Raw genomic sequence first — 14,054 nt, forward strand, 5'->3', positions numbered from 1 at the left:
GTAAATTCCAGTCCAACATCAAACTATGTCATCAAATAGAAGTTTCACAGCCAAATATGAGTACAACTAAACAACAATGGCATCATGTTTTAGTCATCAGACAATCACTAAACACAATCAACATACATAATAAGTGATGTTCTCGCAGCAAAATACTAAACAACAAGTTCATCAGGTTTCAGTTGTCATAGCAAACACAAATTCACATAGTAGATAAAAAACGTCTTTTGAAGGGCAAATACGACAAAAGCAATCTAATCATCTTCCGCAGCAGTAGCGTCAACATCTTCGCTATGAGTAGCAGTTTGAATCATAATTCACCCCAGTGCCATCTTCTTCTTCATCCACAATGTCCTCGAACGTTGGCTTCTTATCGATCAACTCTCGTATGTCCACAGCCCGACAAGAAATCTTTTCGCCAACATCATTGATGTGATGGTTCTCAAAGATATTAGGAACATCTGTGGAATCTTGTACATCAGGAGCAGTGTAAGCATCATCTTGTTGTGTAACTTCATTAAACAAATTCCTTTGCTCAAACCTTTGCAATACTCTCTAGCCATCACTGCGTGCAAATGTGTCTTCCAAGAAAAATATCTGTGTTTCTTGATTTGCCAAAATAAAAGGCTCATCGGCCTGGTAATCCGCCTTGACATTGATGGATTTGAAACAATCACCAGCTCTGGGTTTTGCGATCCTGGAAAATAGGTTATACCAATGACAGCATAACAGAACCACACATCGATGAACGTCGAAACTGGAGATATACTGCAACTGAACAATGTCTGTTATGTTAGCATACATTTCAGTTGTCTCTTTGTCGTACGTATCCATGCTCATGATGGAACTATTTTGTGTCTTCCCTCCTTAGTTGTGTGCAAGGGTGTTGTAGCGGACATCTCCAACAACGCAAGATTCATAATGTCTTACCCGAGTAGCAGGACCCATTGCTAGTGCATAAAGGGTATCATCAACTGCCTACCTATCCACCCGCATCTTCTTAACCTATGGTTAGAAAATAGACAAGCTGATCATCTTATGTACTCAATATATTAAAAAACTAACAGTGCAATTCAAAAGCTTCCATGGCTCTTGAACCATTTCGCAAATCCTGCCATAACCTATTTGTCAACGTTTCTTGGATTTTGCGGCAGTAACTCCTTTCTGTAGATGTTACACAACATAGTGATCGTGTCAAACATCTAAATATATAAGAATGTGATGCAAGTTAAGTAGATTACGATGTATAAGTTGCAGTACTTAGCACTTACTCTATATAAGGTAGAATCTCAGGACAATCATTGAACATATACCAAACCATTTTGTCCAAATCTTTAGGTTTGTCGTCTTGTCGACTCTTCCCTGTAACTCGAGCAGAACAATCGAAAACATTGAGCCCGGGATTGTCTTCACCCACCTCTTTGCTAAGTTGATCAGTTGTTTCAATGTATTTCGAGCAGAATGTCAATGCTTCTGTAGCAATGTAGGCCTCTGCAATGGAACCCTCGGGTCTAGCTCTGTTCCTAACATAGCCCTTGAAAGTGCTTAGCCGCCTTTCAATAGGTTACATCCATCCATACTGTACTGGACCTCTACATAGTGCCGCATCAGGTAGATGAACAGCCAAATGCACCATCACATCAAAGAAGGCTGGAGGATATATCTTCTCAAGGTGGCATAGGATAGTTGGTATCTTGTCTCTAAGATGCTCCAAAGCATCTATCCTAATATTTCTACTTCAGAGTTCCCTGAAGAATTGTCCCAATTCTGCAACTGCTCTGTATAAGTCAGGGCGGCCCAATCCTCTAAGAATAACAGGTAAAACCCTTTGAACTAGGATGTGGCAGTCATGAGTTTTCAACCCTTGTACCTTGTTTCCATCTGCACTGACTCACCTTTCAGGGTTGGAAGAAAATCCATGTGGGAATCTCACACGTGACAAAACCTCGTAGAATTCTTTTCTTTTTACCTTGTCCAAGACGTACATAGCTGGTGCCATATTCCGTGGTTTACCTTCATCTTCCACCTGCAAATCCTTTCTGATACCCAGGTGTGTCAAATCAATCGAAGATTTTAAGGTATCTTTCGTCTTGCCTTCAATATTAAGAAGTGTGCCGATAATGCTGTCACATACATTTTTCTCGATGTGCATCACATCCAGATTATGTCGTAGATCAAATCTTTCGAATACTCCAAGTCCCACAAACTAGACCTGCGAGTAAACAATAATCTCTCTTCTGCTCTGTCATGCTTCCTTTTCCTGCTACCATTATCAGGATGGTTTCCTAGTGTAATATGTCTGACCTTCTCTAATTCCACTTGCAACTCATCGGTGGTGAGCCACTTTGCATTGAACACATATCTTTGGTATTTTGTAGGGCACAACTTGTCCTTGGCAAGGAAACGTTAGTGTCCAATGTAACAGATCTTGCTAACTATTGTGTATGACAGCGGATTCATGTCACAGTGAACACATGAAATGTAACCATGTGTCATTGGCCCTAACATAGTGCCCAAAGCCGGATAATCACGGATGCTCCAAATTATGACAGCACGCAGAAAGAAATCAGCTGGTGGGATGCTAAATAGGTCTCAAGTGAGAACACCCCTCCATACCTGTTGAAGTTCCTCCACAAGAGGCTCCATGAATAAATCAAAATTCTTTCCAGGACTTTTTGGAACTGGGATGAGCAAGGCCATCGTATAGTTTGATTCTTTGGTGCAGACATTTGCAGGCATGTTGTAAGGGATAACAAGTAGTGGCCACATGCTATATGTGGAGCTCTAGTGGCCAAATGGGTTAGATCCATCTGAAGCTAAGCCAAGTCTAATATTTCTCGGGTCAGCGGAAATTTTTTGGTGTTTGTGATTGAAGCTTTTCCAGTCACTACCATGAGATGGATGGATCATTACATTCTGATATCTGTGCTCCTGGTTCTTGGAATGCCACAGTACATCCTCTCTTGTTTCAGCGTCATGAAAAAACCTCTACAATCTTGGTATAATTGGAAAATGTCTCAGAACATTATGAGGAATCCTCTTCACAGCATCGACATCTTTCCATCTTGTTGATTTGCATTTTGGGAATTCACTTAAGTTGGCATAATCCTTCTGGAACAGAACACAATTATTCTTACAAACATGGATCATATAATATCCAATTCCAACTGCACGAAGGAAATTCTTCATTTTACCGTAGGTGTGTGGCAGCTCAAACGCTTCTGGGAAAGATTTGGGGGGAAAGCAGCCAACATCACATCAAATGATTTGTTGGTCATCCATTCAGATGACTTCACCTAAAGAAAGGTGACCATAGCTGAGAATACTGATAGCTTATTTCCTGGGGTGACAGCCACGTTGCATTGTTCCAACATGTGAGCCCACCGTTTTTCTTCTGCAGGTGAAAATTCACGAAATGCATGAGCATTTCATAGCATTGTTTCAACGTTGGTCAAACTCACTAGCTCCGCCACCACTACCTCCTCCTCCTCTTCCACCTGAGCATCAGGCAGATCAAGATGGTGATCTGCTGCTTCCACATAGTTAGTAACATTGATGTTCACAGCTTCACCATGATGAACCCACCTAGTATATGTGACCGACATCCCATACAAGTGTAGATGATTTTGCACAGTTGACTGGGGTCCTATAACTGAATTCATACAACTTCTACATGGGCAGAGCACATCTGATTTCGGACCACCGTACTCAGCTCTGATAAAGTTCATGAAGTTTTCAACCCCCTTGACATATGCAGCGGAGAATCTTCAAGGAGAAGTTCTCCAAGTCTTGTCCATCTATTAGACATACAAATTAGTTCTTCTTCTAGATATTACAAGAAATACATATATGCTTTTTTATGAAGTCCAGGAAAAAAATACTTAGGTCGATGTCTAAAGCTATGGCAAGATATTTGGAAAAGCAGATCTAAGTAACGAAATATATGTAAAGCTAATTCAGCAAACAAATTTGAGTGCTAAATTATGGCAGGCTGTTTCAGCAGTCAATGAGACCGAGCACACAGCCATTAAAGGCCATCTCGGCAACAAAGATTGAGTATAAAATGGTGTAGAGCTATTTCACCTAACAGATTGACTACTAGACCATGGCAATCTACGTCACAATAAATGTATGGCGGGATATTTTAGCAACTAATCAGGCATGGCATGCCATCTCAGCTAAGAAGATTGAGTGCGGAACAGGGCAAGGAAGCCTCTTAAGCACAGCATATTGACGGTAAACTACTTTGGCAAACAGTGAGATTAGCAGCATCTATCAGCTAACATTCAGCGCTTTTCTGACATGGACGGGGCCTCAGTCTAGAATGCATGTACCGTTGGAGAAGCTGACTGCCATGCATCTCCACATGAACGTCGCCAGCGGTGGCAGCACGGCTAGAGGATGGCAGTCTACACGAGCGTACTGTGGGAGCGAGAGGATCGTCGTGCATCCCCTTGACGAACCGCAGCGCTGACGTACCGGCACGGCGGGGAGGGTGTCTTTGGCGGAGCGAATGGAGTGGAAGGGGCCGGGGGGAGGGGTTTGGGAATATTATTGCCTAGTTGGCCAAAGGGCGGTTAAATTTGGGATTTGGGTGAAATTTTTTGGGGGGATTTTCGCGCGGTGGGCGGGGGAGTTTGGCGCATGGTCGGTTTCGCCAAGTGCAGTCCCATGTGTAAGTGATGAGGCAAGCCAAAGTGCCGTCCATTTGCATGAGCCATGTGCAGGACCGACCGTGTGAGGGGTGCAATGCGACCGCGACAAGCGTGTTGTGAGTGTACTGCCTTTCCTTTTAAACTTGGTGCTTTGCCCCCTCAAAAAAAACTTGATGCTTCGCGCGATCCATCGATACTACTACTAGTAATCCGGTAATCCCGACTAAAATGGCGCGGCCGGGACTTTTCCCGCATGATATGGTGGGATGTTGGCTTAGTTGGTTTATTTAGGACGAGTAATACTACACCTACGTAGTCCCAGTTACGTAATTAACATATTGTGAAACGTGTGAGTTGTTGATTGGAGATTGGGGGGAGGGAGGGGCCCACCAGCATTAAAATCAGGGGGGAGAGAGAGAGAGGCAATTTACGTTAACCCTTTCGTAGGTTCTCGTAGATGTAGAAAGATGTGAAATGCGTGAATGTGTAGTGGACGTACTATTAGAGTGCCTAAGATAAATTGTGTATGTAGATCCTATGTGTTTATTTACTTCGCATGTTAGCTTTGTCTCGGGTCAAACCTTCTAAGTTTATGCACACAAAAATGAATCATCGTTCCATATATTTTCATACTCCTACAATGTATCTTACTATTATTGTGAAAGTTCATATACACCGGACGAGATTCATGGAAACACGACATATTTTCATTATATTTCAAGCTTTTATAGGACAGAAAAGTAAAAGAAACCCGACCGTAACCTATTCTACGATGGCAACCGACGTCCTCCATCTGCGATCTCCATGTACGGGGGCATGGTTCAAGACTCGTGAAGTGCAGGTGCGGTCTCCAGCGAGGGAGAGTAGAACCCGGGAGACGGACCGGCCAGTTGGCACACCATGCCCTACCGCCTCCCATGCCCTACTCATCCTCGAAGGAGTTCCCGACCTCGGCGGTGCCGGTGGACGCGAGGTCGATGATGATGGGCGTGGACGGTCTGTCGCTTCACGTGCCACATGCGCCACTGAACGTTGGATGGCGGCAAGTAGGACGCGTGGCTGACGGTGCTCCTGTCGTCGGCCGCCAGCGTGGCCACCGCTTGTGCGGTTGCATCCACGTCTGGCTATGCTTCTATGGCATTGCAATCGGCGACTTGAGCGAGGGCGGCAACCTCGAGCTTCATCCCCGAAGACAAGCTCTCCCATAGAGCGTTCGCGCTCGTGGTCATGGTGGATGTGGTACCAGGTAGCAGGATGATGCGCTATGGTGTGGAGTTTAGTTGGGCGTTGCCGCTTTAAGTAGTGCATTCCAGTGAGGCCAAGCATCCGGGTGCATCATTAAGTCGCCGGAGTTGGTTCCTCAGGCACTGAGCCCCTTAATGACGGCATACGGACGAACAACATAAATGCGGGTAGTTGGCGCCGCCTAGGTTGCACCATGCGACGGTGCGAGGGACGAGGGTTTTTGGTGTGCCAGGGTAGTCAGCTACGGTCATGGCAACGTTGGAGATGCCCTTTGCTCACATGCGATCCCCACGAGTCATTGAAAAAGCAAGATGACCCGGCATGGTCTCAGGTCCTGGGGATGCAGTTGGTCACGCTACAACACTCCGCGGACGCGTCGCGGTGCGCACGCACTTCGGCGCCCCGTGCATCCTCGACGAGCCGAGTGTTGATATGTCGGTCGTGCCATAACGCTGACACCACCATCAGCACCCTGAAGCCAACCGTTTCCAGCGATAATGAGTGTGTCGCTCACCGCGGTCGCCAGTCTAGAGGCGGTGCGGGAGCTGCGCCATGTTGCTCGCCGCCATGACCCACATGTACGGTTGCCGGTGGCCAGGAGGTCATGAGCTAGCTCCTCCATTGGACTAATCCGCGCCACATTTTCCCGACAGGTGTGCCCCACATGTTCATTTCCCTGTTTTCCCGGCCAAACTCGAGCGTGAGTGCTCCGCGTTGCGCATTAGGCGCATAACAAGTGGTTTTTGTGCCCTGGTTCAAATGTGATACAGTACCATGTTGTTACCCTAGCCCCAAGTGTGGTGGTTTTGGGTAAGGTACCACCCTTTTCCTTTTCAACTAATGAAGCGTAACACTTGATTAAGTAGTCAGATGGTGTGCTATTGTAGGTGTCCGACTGTTTGAAGGAATAATTGTGGTGTGCCAGGTCCGTGCCCGCATTTAGGGGTCCAACTTACCATGTTTCGGCAGTAGTAACTATACTAGTCCCTGCGTACTCCCTCTATTTTTATTTACCCCGCATTTTATTTTTGCTCAAAGTCAAACTTTGTAAACTTTGAGAAAGTTCATAGACAGAAATAATAACATATACAATAACAAATCAATAGCATTAGATTCATTATTGAGTATACTTTCACATCATATAGATTTCCTATTGTAAATGTTCATATTTTTTCTAAAAAATTGGTCAAATTTTATGAAGTTTGACTTCAGTCAAACCTAATATGCAGAGTAAATAAAAAACGGAGGGAGTATCTTACTCCGTGACCAAGACGGAAGGGAAAATGAGACAACTTATTGTTTCTTTAAGCCGTTCAAGTATAATCATGTGGCATTGTTTATTTATCATTCCTCTCCAACCCTCTTATCCATCGATCATGCCACCCTCCGGTCGAGTCCATCCTCCCACATGCCTCATTTGAACATTCCGCCGAGTATCATTGGCATGTGGGCCTAGACCATGCTTGTATTTCCAATGTTGTAATTTGTCCTACATGCATACAGACAAATGGTTCATTTAAAGTTTCACTTTGCCTCCACTACATGTCGCTTCCCATCTTAGTTTTGACATCCCATTCGGTTCATGCCCCGACACATCTTCACGACATTGATTGATGTTGAGAGATCAAGTGCGTATCGTGCAAGGAGATAAAGGTTTGGTGAGTTTCTATGATAGAAATGACCCGGGGTGGGCGGGTCTTTGCGGATCGAAGGGAGTATAATGTACGTTCAAAAGCGAAACGAACGTATTTTACCCACCCTAGTCCTCTTTCAATCGATCTCTGGACCCTGAGATGAAACCAAGAGAGAACGAGTGGGTGCATGTCTGATACCTAAGGAGGATTCAAAATTTTGAACTGGTGATCATAGCATCCGCAAATCATATATAAAGGGTATTCAATGTTTGTTTTGCTTTTGAACGTACAATATACTCCCTCCGATCCTTTCTAGTTTACATATAAGTTTTATGTGTAGTCAATGTATCTCTACTTTAATCAAACTTACAAAAAAAGTATCAACATTCAACAATGCCAAATCAATATTGTTAGATTCGTACGTACTCCTAGATTTGTATTCAAACAGAGATGGTTTCCAATTTGTTTTCAAACACATGAACGTGCTTGTTCTCGCACATGATCTTCCTACTAGGATTTCTCCACGTATAGCTAGTCCAATAGTAACTTTTTTTAAGTTCCCTGTCCAATAGTACTAGTGGAGTACTGGAAATCGAACATCTGTAGTAGAGTATGCAGTCCTCATAGTACTAGTAGTATACTCCCTTTGTTTTTATTTACTCGGCATAAAATGGAGGGAGTACTAGTAACACTCGGCCAACCTCTCTCTCTTCTACTACCTCCATCCTGGTTTATTAGTCCTATTTGTAATTTGTGCTAATTTTTTACCAACAATTTAATTGATTAAATGTTAGTGCGTGTTAATAAAATTATATCGTTGGATTCGTATTTGAACATAATTTTTAATTATATATTTTTTATGGCATGCATGAATATTTTTTTACTTAAATTTATGGTCAAACTTTGGCACAGATTACAATGGAGACCAATAAACCAGGATAGAGGTAGTAGTAGTAGTAGTAGTATAACTAACGCGGGCGGGGGGGGGGGGGGGTGGGGGAGGGACGGCGTCTTGCTCTCAACTGCGGTCCCACAAGCGAGCGAAAACACAAGATGAGCGTGTTCCATTCGGTGAGTGACGTGGCGCGTCCAGCATGTCGGGGTGCAACATGAACGCGACAAGAGCGATGTACAGTCAAAACCGATTGACTAGTCATCACTAGAACCACTATTCACACCAGAACCTTCGTTGCTCGGCCTACGCCATCCACTGCCCCAAAACCACACCTCCTCTCGAGCCCATTCCCCCACCTTTTGATCCCCTAGCCCGCATCAAGCGTCCCCTAGTTCGCCGGAAAGCCATGGTGCACCGCAAGATCACGTACTACAAGATGCTGTCGCGGAGCGCCTCACAGAAATCACGATGGTGGTCGGCACCACAGACCTCCGTTCCCAAGCTCACTTTGCAGCGGGCCAATCCCCGAGCCAAGCTTCGAGGAGGAGGAAGCCGATCCAATATTCATGGTGGAGGTCGCGGTGCAGAAGGCCCCTGATGCGTATGAGACAATGGAAGTCGACTTCATGTCGGCGTCCGGGTCCCCCATGGTGCAGGCGTACCAGCGATTCAACCTGGCGATACTAAAGAAGGATCGGGAGGCAGAGGCTCAACTCGACGCAGAGTGCGTGGATGCCGCTGCTATCGAGGCCCTCCTACAGGCGGAACCGGATGTCATGGATGTGAATCGGGCAGTGGAAGCTCAACTTGACGCGGAGTGCGTGGATGCCGCTGCCATCGAGGCCCTCCTGCAGGCGGAACCGGACGTCCTGGACTTGAACCGAGCGGCGACGCTCACCTCGACGCGGAGCGCGCGGATGCCGCTCGCTATGTCTTGAGCTTGCGTTGGTTTTCCTTGAAGAGGAAAGGGTGATGCAGCATAGTAGCATAAGTATTTCCCTCAGTTTTTGAGAACCAAGGTATCAATCCAGTAGGAGGCTCCTCACAAGTCCCACGAACGTACACAAACAAACAAAGAACTCGCAACCAACGCGATAAAGGGGTTGTCAATCCCTTCACGGCCTCTTGCGAAAGTGAGATCTGATAGAGATAATACAATAATATAAATATATTTTTGGTATTTTGTGATATAGATGTAGAAAATAAAGATGCAAATAAAGTAGATTGAAAGCTTATAAGATAAAGAATAGACCCGGGGGCCATAGGTTTCACTAGAGGCTTCTCTCAAGATAGCATAAGTATTACGGTGGGTGAACAAATTACTGTCGAGCAATTGATAGAAAAGCGAATAATTATGAGATTATCTAGCCATGATCATGTATATAGGCATCATGTCCATGACAAGTAGACCGACCCCTACCTGCATCTACTACTATTACTCCACACATCGACCGCTATCCAGCATGCATCTAGAGTATTAAGTTCATAAGAACAGAGTAACGCATTAAGAAAGATGACATGATGTAGAGGGATAAACTCAAGCAATATGATATAAACCCCATCTTTTTATCCTTGATGGCAACAATACAATACGTGTCTTGCAACCCTTTCTGTCACTGGGTAAGAACACCGCAAGATTGAACCCAAAGCTAAACACTTCTCCCATGGCAAGAAAGATCAATCTAGTAGGCCAAACCAAACCGATAATTCGAAGAGACTTGCAAAGACAACTCAATCATACATAAAAGAATTCAGAGAAGATTCAATTATTATTCATAGATAAACTTGATCATAAACCCACAATTCATCGGATCTCGACAAACACACCGCAAAAAGAGATTACATTGAATAGTTCTCTGTCGGTGTCAAAACCGGCGGATCTCGGGTAGGGGGTCCCAAGCAGTGCGTCTTAGGATCAATGGTAACAGGAGACAAGGGACACGATGTTTTACCCAGGTTCGGGCCCTCTTGATGGAGGTAAAACCCTACGTCCTTCTTGATTAATATTGATGATATGGGTAGTACAAGAGTAGATCTACCACGAGATCGTATAGGCTAAACCCTAAAAGCTAGCCTATGGTATGATTGTTGTTGTATATATCTATCGACTAGCCTGGCCCCGGTTTATGTAATGCACCAGAGGCCTAGGATAACAAGATTCCTAGCCGAATACGCCGGTGGGGGAGGAGTCCTTGTCTTGATCGCCAAGTCTTGTTGATTCTTCCTTGTATGCGGCAGCTGTCCGGACTGGCCCATGAGTATACGGCCATGGGGGTCCTCGGCCCAATCCAACTGATCGGGAGACGACGCGTTGAGTACCCCCTAGTCCAGGACACCGTCAGTAGCCCCCTGAACCGGTCTTCAAGTTAGGGACGCTCCTCGATTCTTCCGAACTATTCTTCATCTTCGGTTGCCGGTCTTGAAAACTGGTTCAACAAATCTTCTCATCTTCTATCTTGAGGATCGCCGAAATGCATTCGACGAGTTTACGCGTTGGGTATCCGAGGAGCCCCTTTAAGTTTACGGCCTTTATCAATGCCTTGTTATTTTTATGCCATGCCTCGGGTTTGAAGTTGTTCCCAGGTGGCAACGTCCTCTTGCGTCCGAGCTCCAACGTCGGACTGCATTCGAGGTATCTTTTGCAGACAAGCACCAATGCCGGACTGCTTCCCAGCTCTAACGCCGGACTATGTATTCGAGCTCTAACGCCGGACTGTATCCGAGCTCCAACGCCGGACTATGTATCCGAGCTCCAACGCCGGACTTTATCCGAGGTGTCATAAATCACCTTGGTTCAAAGAAGTTTGAAGGAGTTTAACCGAGCTTAATGCCGGAAATGCCCTCTAAGGAGCCAGCCACTTGCATCCGAGCTATATGTCGAACTGCTTCCGAGGTGGTTAAGCACCTCGGTCATGGGCTGATTTTTGGTCAATGTTTTTTATTGATGTAATTTATTCTCTGACGAGATATACAGCCAGTAGCCCTCAAGGTATGTATCGGTCTAAAACCCGAGATGCACCTGAAGGATGACATAAGACCGCTGATCCCCGTAGCCGCTGAGACTCAGGTTGATTTGCAAAATCGGTCTGAGGATCAAGTCCTAGCTCGGCAGAATACTTCGGGACACAAAAAGCAGCGTGCTCAGTCCTCGAGACTCAGGCTGGGTGCGGCTGGCCAACCTAAGGATCAAAATCTCCTCGGAAATTGTATTGCACTTAAGATTTTCTGCATAGAACAAGCAATGCAGTAGCCCCCGAGACACTGGTCGGGTGGCAACACCAGATCAGGGGATCAATGTGCCCCTTTAATATTTGTAAATAATAAGCCCGGAGCCCAGTAGCCCCCGAGCCTTAATGCGGGCACGGGTGGCCGAATTAAGGATCAATATCCATAGTAAAATCACAAATTATGTGTAATGACTCAATGTATCCAAGTACTTTATGTCATTAACGCTCGGATCCGCATTGTACAAAACTTTGTTGACCGACCATGGGCTTCAACCTCCTCGGCCGGTAGCCGAGGAGTGTTTGTCCTACTTGATAAAGCCTTTATGAGGGAAAAGATTTACGACAAACAAGGCAATCTGGTCATACGGCTTTCTAAACAAAGGTACGCAAAGAGATATGTTATATTGTTGTTTAACAGAAGAAATGTCTTCCAAAGAAAATAGTCCCGCTATCGGTTCCTTTCTTTGGGTTGTCATGCTAAGCATGATCATGAAACCTCAGCTCCAATGTAAGAGCAAAAGATCGAGGATTTAGTTTGGGAGGCCAGTTAATAGCCCCCGGTAGTGTTCGGCGACAGTCGAGGTCAAGCCGGAAACACTTCGGCCAATGTTATGAATGGCCCATCATTTAATATAGTCATCGGATTGCTGACCAGTTTACACCTATTGAGACAGTCAGTTTTCGGCTTTCTTCACTGAGGTGCTTGACCATGCGAGCTGGAGGCACAATCGCAGTGGTTCTCCCTTTGCACACCTAGCCGAACAAAGCGGAATGTAGGAGGCAAGCGCGGGAGCCGGGCAACCCAACTATTGACCGAAGACACAATTCGAAGCTGATGCATATATAGCAATATCCGAGAATGTTTTGGCCGAATCTCTAAAGGTGTCCGGCGTTGCACTGCGAGACTTGTGTTGAAAACACACAAATAGTTAAAAGTGCCAAAAGCTTGGAAAACCAAAAAACGTCAGTAAAAACATGACGTCCGAACAAGATCAAGTGTTCGGTGCCAATCCGAAAATTGGACTTTAGAAAAAAAGTGCTTCTGCCGTGCTTTAACTTTGCAACAACTAAGAAGAAAAACACTTAGTATGAAACGGCTCAAATAAACATAAGAGCCCCCAAGCGACTTGGGTAAAAGTTGATTATAAAATGTAAGGTGACATGTAGAATGCCTTCTAGCCGGATTGTAGATCGTTTGTCGTACCGAACCTTTTTGCTTCAACCTCTGGACCCAATAGTCCGGAGTGTGTCCGAATACCCTCGCGGTTATAAAAACTGAGGCATGCATGGAGACCAGGCGTAGGGGTCATTAGTGCTTTATCAGACAAGTGCCCAACTAGTTATGTTATATTACATGGTTAGTAAGAAACATCTTCCAGGGAGAATAGTTCCGTTAGGGGTTCCTTTCCCTGGGAGGCATGCCCTAAAGTGCATTTGTCCAGACTGCGAAAAGAGCAGAAAAACATCTGGGGGCAGGTAAATAAATAGGTAAGAAATCATCTTTTAGTTCACCGACCGAGTATTCCCTTAAGAACGCTAGCTTTCGGCTTCACCCAGTCTGAGGTACACATCCGGCTGACCCGGCAGTAACAATCGCAGAGGTGCTCCCTTTACCACCTAGCCGAACAATCGGGAACGTAGGGGTAAGCATAGGAGCCAGGCAACCCAGCTTGGCCAAAACTTAAGTCATATCGATGCATATAATGGTGAATAAAAGGTACATGCGGAAGTGTGACACATGTGTTGGGCATAAAGCCCGTATTAATAAGCTTTTGTTAAAGAAGCCCCCAGGTATAATGAGCGCGGGTAGCGCATCAAGTGTGTGCGAAAAAAGTTTCGACAAGGAAAATTTTTACAAGCAACTACTTTACAAAAAAGTATAATTCTTGGTCGAACCGAACACAAGTTAGAAATTTAAAACTTTGAGCATGAAGGCAACTTAGCTGGTTAATGTGTTCGGTATTGACGACGCGGTCCGAGCTTGATGCGGGACAAGGTTCCATCCCCCAAGCCGGTCCCGAGGTGGCGGAGCAAGGAGCTCGGCACTCCGAAGTGGTGACATAGCACGGGCAATGCAGGACGGCAGAGTGATGCCGAAGTCCCTGGCATGGGGTAATGAAGTGTTGACGAAGCCCCCCGTCTAGCCGAGGTGACGTCAAAGGATATAGTCCAGCTGGATCATTTTCCTGTGCACAAAAAATAGTGCAGACCGGGGATAATAGTAATAATAGGAATTAAAAAAAATGTTGCATAATAAATAATTTATGCAAAGTGAGTAGTAAAAGAAATATGGCCTGGCGCCGAAGTCGATGTCGATGCAGGTCGTCGGCATAATGCAATAAAGGCGTTGCAAAGCCTGAATTCACAGGTCGGTCCGAGTTCCGGATGCGGCGTTCGC

Source organism: Triticum aestivum, chromosome 2B (assembly GCF_018294505.1).
Source record: "Triticum aestivum cultivar Chinese Spring chromosome 2B, IWGSC CS RefSeq v2.1, whole genome shotgun sequence".
NCBI lineage: Eukaryota > Viridiplantae > Streptophyta > Magnoliopsida > Poales > Poaceae > Triticum > Triticum aestivum.